General features: G+C 47.2%; 1 non-coding gene across 1 annotated transcript; it reads left to right on the top strand.

Annotated features, from left to right (window-relative positions):
• The first annotated feature begins 220 nt into the window (after positions 1 to 220).
• Positions 221 to 339, top strand: LOC138361684 (5S ribosomal RNA). Its single transcript, XR_011227104.1, has one exon. It is a non-coding gene; the product is annotated as a 5S ribosomal RNA (ribosomal RNA).
• Positions 340 to 7640: the final 7301 nt, after the last annotated feature.

Below are 7640 nucleotides of genomic sequence, written 5' to 3'. Positions count from 1 at the left end.
AAATTGGCAGGGCAGGCTGAGGAAGTAGGTAGATGTAAAATGTCTGTAAATGGCGAAAGAACATAAACCCAAGACTGAATAAACGATGTTAAATATCCATGCCAAGGAGACAAAAATATGTTAGGATACAATTACCATTAAGACACCACAAGCAGGTCCGTATCCTGCCGCGATGACTTAAAAGAGTTGGTTATTAGCCACAATGTGTAGGCAGTCTCATGCCAACGGCCATACCACGTTGAGAACACCGCTTCTCGTCCGATCAGCGAAGTTAAGCAACGTTGGGTTTGGTTAGTACTTGGATGGGTGACCGCCTGGGAACACCAAATGCTGTTGGCAATAATGTTTTTTGTTTTGTTTTGTTTTGTTTCGTTTGTTTTTGTTTGAATGGCTGGCTCCACGGGAAATTCACGGAGTTGTGTGGAATAAGGCCTGGTAAAATGAATTAATATGTATGTCATGTTTAAAACAAACTCGCTTAATATAGATATTGTGTGAGGCTTTATACAAAAACAAACAACCAAAACAAAACATGTTGTATATATATATATATATAGCTTAATCCGGGTTTGAACTCGCAACTCCAAGAATACGCATCACTTATATACACTTTACCACTGGACCACTGCTGCAGGACACTAGCTTGATGCTGAGGTATCAATTTAATGACGTAAATGCCATTTCCACAAATAAATGATAATTAAAAAGTATTTGTATGTACAAATCTTTTCTGTTTAAAAGGCTACAATATCAGTTACTGATATAATTTGTGTTAATGTTTCTATACCCACAAGAAGGCATATTTTTGCTTATATGTAAAGGGTACGGAGAAGGAATCCACAGACCATCATTCCCCTCCCCTTCCCTCCCCCCCCCCCCCCCCCCCCCCCCACCCCCAACTCCCACCTACTACCACCACCACCACCACCACCACCACCAATCACCACCAATCACCACCAATCACCACCACCAATCACCACCACCACATCCTAACCGAAAACCCCCTAACACATCAACCCTCCCCCCAATCAACAGGCGAAATAATAACCCTCAAATGCCTGCCTGCCTGCCTGCCTGCAAGCCAATACTAACGGTCTTCTCAGAAAGAAAATCTCTTTGTATCTGTATTACTTGATGAAATGTATGATTCTAATAATGAAAATAAATTTTGATGTCGGTTGTATGAGCATAATGACCAATATGCACATGATATGAATGAATTAAATAGTGTAGTTTTAAGTAATTAGGTTGTAGACACATTAAGCGGATATGATATTTGACGCGTCCAGAACTGGTGATTTTTGGTTTAGTTTTAAATGCACCACCACCACCACCACCACCACCACCATTGCTTCCCCAGAGCCTAATTAAGGACCGGTAAAGGAGTCAATATGTATGTCATCTATAAAACCAAAGAATGAATAAAAAAACACACACAAACCTACATAATAGTATTAGGAAGATTGTATGGCAAAAAAAAAAAGTATTATTCCCATTGGGTCGTTTGAACTCGCGACTTCCAAAACACCAGCCACACACCTTACAACCCAGCCACCATAGAGTTGGTATAATTGTGCAACTTTAGTTATAAAAGTAAAGTTTTCTCACATTGTATTGATAACTTAAAGGATTTTTTTTTTTTTTTGCATGTACAAATCTTATTGTCTGTTCTATGAAAAGGCTTGATGTAAATTATGTATTTTTTGAATGATTGAATTGTAGGCACATTAAGCGGATTCGATATTTGATATATCCAGAAAAGGCGATTTATGTTCAGTTTTAAAATGCATCACCGTTAACGCTAAAGGACTGGTAAAATGACTCGATGTTTGTCATTTTTAAAATAAACACTAAAACAAGGCCCTTAACATATATAATGTTTGAATATAAATTGAATGCATATAAATACAAAGTGGGAGTGGCTGGCTGGCTGGCTGGCTGGCTGGCTGGCTGGCTGGCTGGCTGGCTGGCTGGCTGGCTGGCTGGCTGCCTGCCTGCCTGCCTGCCTGCCTGCCTGCCTGCCTGCCTGCCTGCCTGCCTGGCTGCCTGGCTGCCTGCCTGCCTGCCTGCCTGCCTGCCTGCCTGCCTGCCTGCCTGCCTGCCTGCCTGCCTGCCTGCCTGCCTGCCTGCCTGTCTGGCTGCCTGGCTGCCTGGCTGCCTGCCTGCCTGCCTGCCTGCCTTGCCTTGCCTTGCCTTGCCTTGCCTTGCCTTGCCTTGCCTTGCCTTGCCTTGCCTTGCCCTGCCCTGCCTTGGCTGCAGCTGGCTGGCTGGCTGGCTGGCTGGCTGGCCGTAAATCAACTCTTAACAACACCACACCACACCACACCATCACTCATCACCCATCACCCACCACCGGCCCCAGTCTCCCAGCCTCTCTTATATACCCGAGCAGGCCCTTTAAATTATTTGAATTGTTGCACTTCGGCCAATGGCAGGCACGATCGCTGCTGCTCAAACATATTCTGGTTCACAAGTATTAATATATATATATATATATATATATATATATATATATATATATATATATATATATATATATATATATATATATATATATATATATATTCATGAAACACATTAAAACCTTGATCATTTATTCATTCATTACGTCTAGTGAAGAATTGCTTTTGTTCATTTGTATGATTAAAAATGGATAGAATATGAATTCCTCGCTTAAAGTAAAATATAAAATATATATTGGATTTATATGATTGGTTAATATTCCAAGTGATGCTGAATATCCCCTATAATTTTGTTTTGTTTGTTTGTTATGTACACATTCCAAATGAAATCAATATAAATGTTATTATTAATGTTTGAAAGTTGATTGTCTACTTGAATCTCTCTATTAAAGTGTGTGTGGCTCCGGATGGAGCCTGGTTATGGTATTTGTCGCGGTGGGTGGCAGAAGTGCTTACTTCTTCTCTGTCTTCTTTGGCAAAAGAACTGCCTGAATGTTTGGAAGAACACCTCCCTGTGCAATGGTTACGCCAGACAGAAGTTTGTTGAGTTCTTCGTCGTTGCGGATGGCCAACTGCAAGTGACGTGGGATGATACGGGTCTTCTTGTTGTCACGTGCGGCGTTACCGGCGAGCTCGAGAACTTCGGCAGCGAGGTATTCCATGACGGCTGCCAGGTAGACAGGAGCGCCAGCACCGACGCGTTCGGCGTAGTTGCCCTTACGCAGCAGACGGTGAATTCTGCCCACGGGGAACTGAAGTCCGGCCCTGCTGGAGCGAGACTTTGACTTGCCCTTCACTTTGCCTCCCTTGCCGCGTCCTGACATTGCTGCTGCTGTTGTGGGTTTGTGGTGTTTTAATGCCGGCCCGCAGATCGAGCTTCGTGTTATATACCCCGCTCAGGATCAAGGGAGTCCGCCACTGACCAATCAGCGCGCTCCGCCACGCGACCCGCTCTGAGCTGAGTCGCGAGCGGGATATAAAAGGAAAGCTCGACTCGCGCAAAAGTTCATTATTGTATCGCAACGCCAGCCAGCACGAGCATCATCATGCCACCCAAGGCATCTGGAAAGGCTGCCAAGAAGGCCGGAAAGGCCCAGAAGGCCATTGCCAAGGGCGATAAGAAAAAGAAGCGCAGGAGGAAGGAGAGCTACAGCATCTACATCTACAAAGTGCTGAAGCAGGTCCACCCCGACACTGGTATCTCTTCCAAAGCCATGTCGATCATGAACTCGTTCGTGAACGACATCTTCGAGCGCATCGCCGCCGAGGCTTCTCGCCTGGCCCACTACAACAAGCGTTCCACCATTACCAGTCGGGAGATCCAGACGGCTGTAAGGCTCCTGTTGCCCGGAGAACTGGCCAAGCACGCCGTCTCTGAGGGCACTAAGGCCGTCACCAAGTACACCTCCTCCAAGTAAACGGCTTACTTACTGCCCTGTGGTGGTGGCTTGGCCTCAAACCAACAAACTCGGCTCCATTGGAGCCACACTTTAATTTCTAAAGAGATTGTGAGTGTTAGACACCAATACTATTATAACAAAAACCTCTGTCACTGAAAGCAAATAGCTATAAAATGAGAATATTTATGAAACTGTCTGTGTGTGTTTCTCTCTCTCAGTCTCTGTCTGTCTGTCTGTCTGTCTGTCTGTCTGTCTGTCTGTCTGTCTGTCTGTCTGTCTGTCTGTCTGTCTGTCTGTCTGTCTGTCTGTGTCTCTCTCTCTCTCTCTCTCTCTCTCTCTCTCTCTCTCTCTCTCTCTCTCTCTCTCTCTCTCTCTCTCTCTCTCTCTCTCTCTCTCTCTCTCTCTCTCAACACATATAAGCACTCGGTATCTTTTTTCTAGAGATTAGAGATTCATTGTTATGTTCCACATTAGGATTACTATGCAGGCCACCCTCTTAGGTTTGAAAATGTCAAGAAAACGGTTAATTTAAAATGTCATCTCCTAACTTAACAGATTAAGCCAGAGGACCGAAAACAGAATAAAACAGGACTGGACAGTATGTCACTTATACAAGCTGCTTTTATTTCTAGTACAGTATGACAATTTTTATTTTGGGGGGGTGGGGGGGGTGGGTGATCCTTGACAGTGCATAAGAGCGAAAAGCGACGGCGTTTTGTTTGTAAGAGAACAGGTTGTACTACAAATGACTTGATTTATTGATATCACGTGTATGTATGACACCTAAATTAGTGTATTTGTTTATTTATTTATTTATTTATTTATTATATGTGTAGATGAAGGTTAATTCATATGACTGATGCTAGGAATGTCTGAAATCTCCTTAGAAGGATATTTTGGCCCTGAGAAGGGCCGAGTTTGGTGTATACTAGGGTGGTCGATTTAGCTTATGCACGCTCTCCACGGATACGGCGAGCAAGCTGAATGTCCTTTGGCATGATGGTGACACGCTTGGCGTGGATGGCACAGAGGTTAGTGTCCTCGAAGAGACCGACCAGGTAAGCCTCGGATGCCTCCTGTAAAGCCATGACGGCAGACGACTGGAAGCGAAGATCGGTCTTGAAGTCCTGGGCAATCTCGCGCACCAGACGCTGGAAGGGAAGTTTCCTGATGAGCAACTCGGTGCTCTTCTGGTAACGACGGATCTCACGCAGGGCGACCGTTCCGGGCCTGTAACGGTGAGGCTTCTTCACACCCCCTGTGGCAGGAGCAGACTTGCGTGCTGCCTTGGTGGCCAGCTGCTTACGAGGAGCCTTGCCTCCCGTGGACTTGCGAGCAGTCTGCTTGGTGCGAGCCATGGTGAACAACTGTGGTTTGTGATGGCCGGCGCCGAAAAATTTTTGCTTATATACGCCGTCTCGAGGCGCTTGCTCGAGCGCCATTGGCTGCTCGACTCGCCTACGTCACCCCGTTGCCCCTCCCCTCCTTCCTCTGGCTGCAGCCAACAGGCGGCTCACCTCAATCACTATTATCGCTGATTTTGCTCTATTTTTTGGATTTGTGCAAAAGTCATTTCACAGGGACGTGAAACAGACGAGTAGGCAACTGCAGTTTTGAAAGCGTTGTGAGAAAGCCGTGTCTACTCGACCACAAGCGTAAAGTAAGGGCAGGCAGGAGTTGCAATGCTACTAGTACGTCCGCTTGATGGGATATAGTCGGGAAATCGTGCGGGCATTCGTCATCTTTTCATTGGCAACGGAAGCAGCAGCACGTCGCGCTCGCAGTGAGATCTAGGCGATACGCTGTTTGAGCGCCCCCGCACCTGCAACCACCTGCCTCTGCATTATTGCAGTTACATGGGACCACCGTTTTGAGGCATCTAACATCACAACCACCACAGTGATCCAACAGCATGGATTCAACAGCCAGAGATGCAGAGCGCTAGTAGCACCTGTTGCTAACTTGCAAGGTCAGGGCCGCTTGGTCGGCCCAGACGAGCATACTCTCGTGGTAACCCTACCTGGGGCCACATCCTTATCACAGCCATCTTCCATCCAAGGCAACACCCAGGCAAACTGGCACACACCTCTTTTTCAGGCAACGACGGCTCTTCCTCTCGGCGTGTTCACGGTTTATGTTACAGCTCTATCAGTGATATAACGTGCAAAGATACATTACCCTAGTGGGCCAACCCGTACTGCCACCCTGAATAAAACCAGGGACAGCTGGATGGCCTAACTTACGTAATGTGTATTGCCGTATATAGCACTCTTTCTCTCCTCTGCTAAACATTTCTTCCTCTTCAGGCCGGGACCTACCCCCTGTGCGGTGAAAGTGCAGTGGGGTATTCGTCCTTTCCTCCCAGGTGGGGCCACAGCACGTGCTTGCGCCCTGTGTCTCCCTGCCTGGCTTGTTTGCTATGCCGATCCACTGCTAGAACCTCGTGATAGTGCGAGTCAACTAGCAGTGGGGGTTGCCCTTGAGTAACACCTTCAGGACTCACGAATACTTTGTATTTGTGCCGAACCGGGTTCAATTAGCCTGCTAAGAACCCGGAATTACGCCTCTGACAACCGAGCTCCAACCCACAGCTCACGAGCCTAAGATCCACAGCTCCACGGAGATCGCAGCTACCCAGCTGAGTCAACCCACCACCACCTCCTCCACCAGACCACTACCTCACCTAAAATGCACTGCCTTCGCCTCCTCTATGCTCTTGATCCTCCCCTTGACCCTGACGGAATAGGACAGAAAATCTACATGATCACCCAGACTCCTTACACCTCCATCACCCCCATTGACAAAGGAATAAAGCTCTTTCTACCCTCTGAATCTGACCTCTATGCTTGCCTCACCCCCAAAGCCCGAACAGGACTACAGACACTTGGACTCACCCCTGCACTGACACTGGAACAGAAACATAATTGCACTGCTGTTGCCTTCAACGTAGACACCACCCTCCTCTCCACGATTACAACTTTAGACAAACAACGTACTGCCGACATCGGAAAAGCCAACAACATCATCATAGAAGATCTCTTCCACCCACCAAACACAAAGATCCTCAGAATCCGTTGCTCCTCCCCCACTGAAGCTGAATCCCTCCTCACACATGGCTTTAAAGCAGACCACATTTCCATCCCACATTATAACTTCAAGATGAGCACATACCAGTCCATTACACAATGCTTCAGGTGCTATGGATTCAACCATACCACCAGGCAATGCAAGGAAAAGGAACAAGCCTGCTCCTTATGCGCCAACAAAGGTCATTTCTGGAAAGATTGCACAGAAGGAACACGATGCTGTATAAACTGTGGTGAAAACCATCCTGCCACCCACCACAATTGCAAAATCAGGGTGCAACTCATCAAGGCAATGAGGAATAAGACCCAAAACACACTACCCCAATATCATGCCCAGACAGCACGCCAGCTTTATCCCCAAAACCTCACTAACCAGCTTCACCGCCCCAACACACTTCCCCAAAATGCTCAAACAATACCCATCAACCCTCAAGGTAGAGGTGCCCTGCTCCCCACCCCCCCAGGTTTCCCACCTCTCCAAACCCACACCACCAGCGGACACCATCTCGCAAACCACCATACTCAGGCCCCCCCTCCCCCCCCTCACCCAACAACAGACGACACCCCGAGAATAGTGGCAGCTATCATAATAGCACAGATATCAGCACAAGGAGACACGAGGAAGGCAATTTCCAACATCCAACAAATCCTACTAGCAAACAACCTCCCTCCAATAGTCATCCCTCCCAGCT

This window comes from Procambarus clarkii, unplaced genomic scaffold, assembly GCF_040958095.1.
Source record: "Procambarus clarkii isolate CNS0578487 unplaced genomic scaffold, FALCON_Pclarkii_2.0 HiC_scaffold_605, whole genome shotgun sequence".
Classification (NCBI taxonomy): Eukaryota; Metazoa; Arthropoda; class Malacostraca; order Decapoda; family Cambaridae; genus Procambarus; species Procambarus clarkii.
This window is presented reverse-complemented; position numbering and strand designations above follow the sequence as displayed.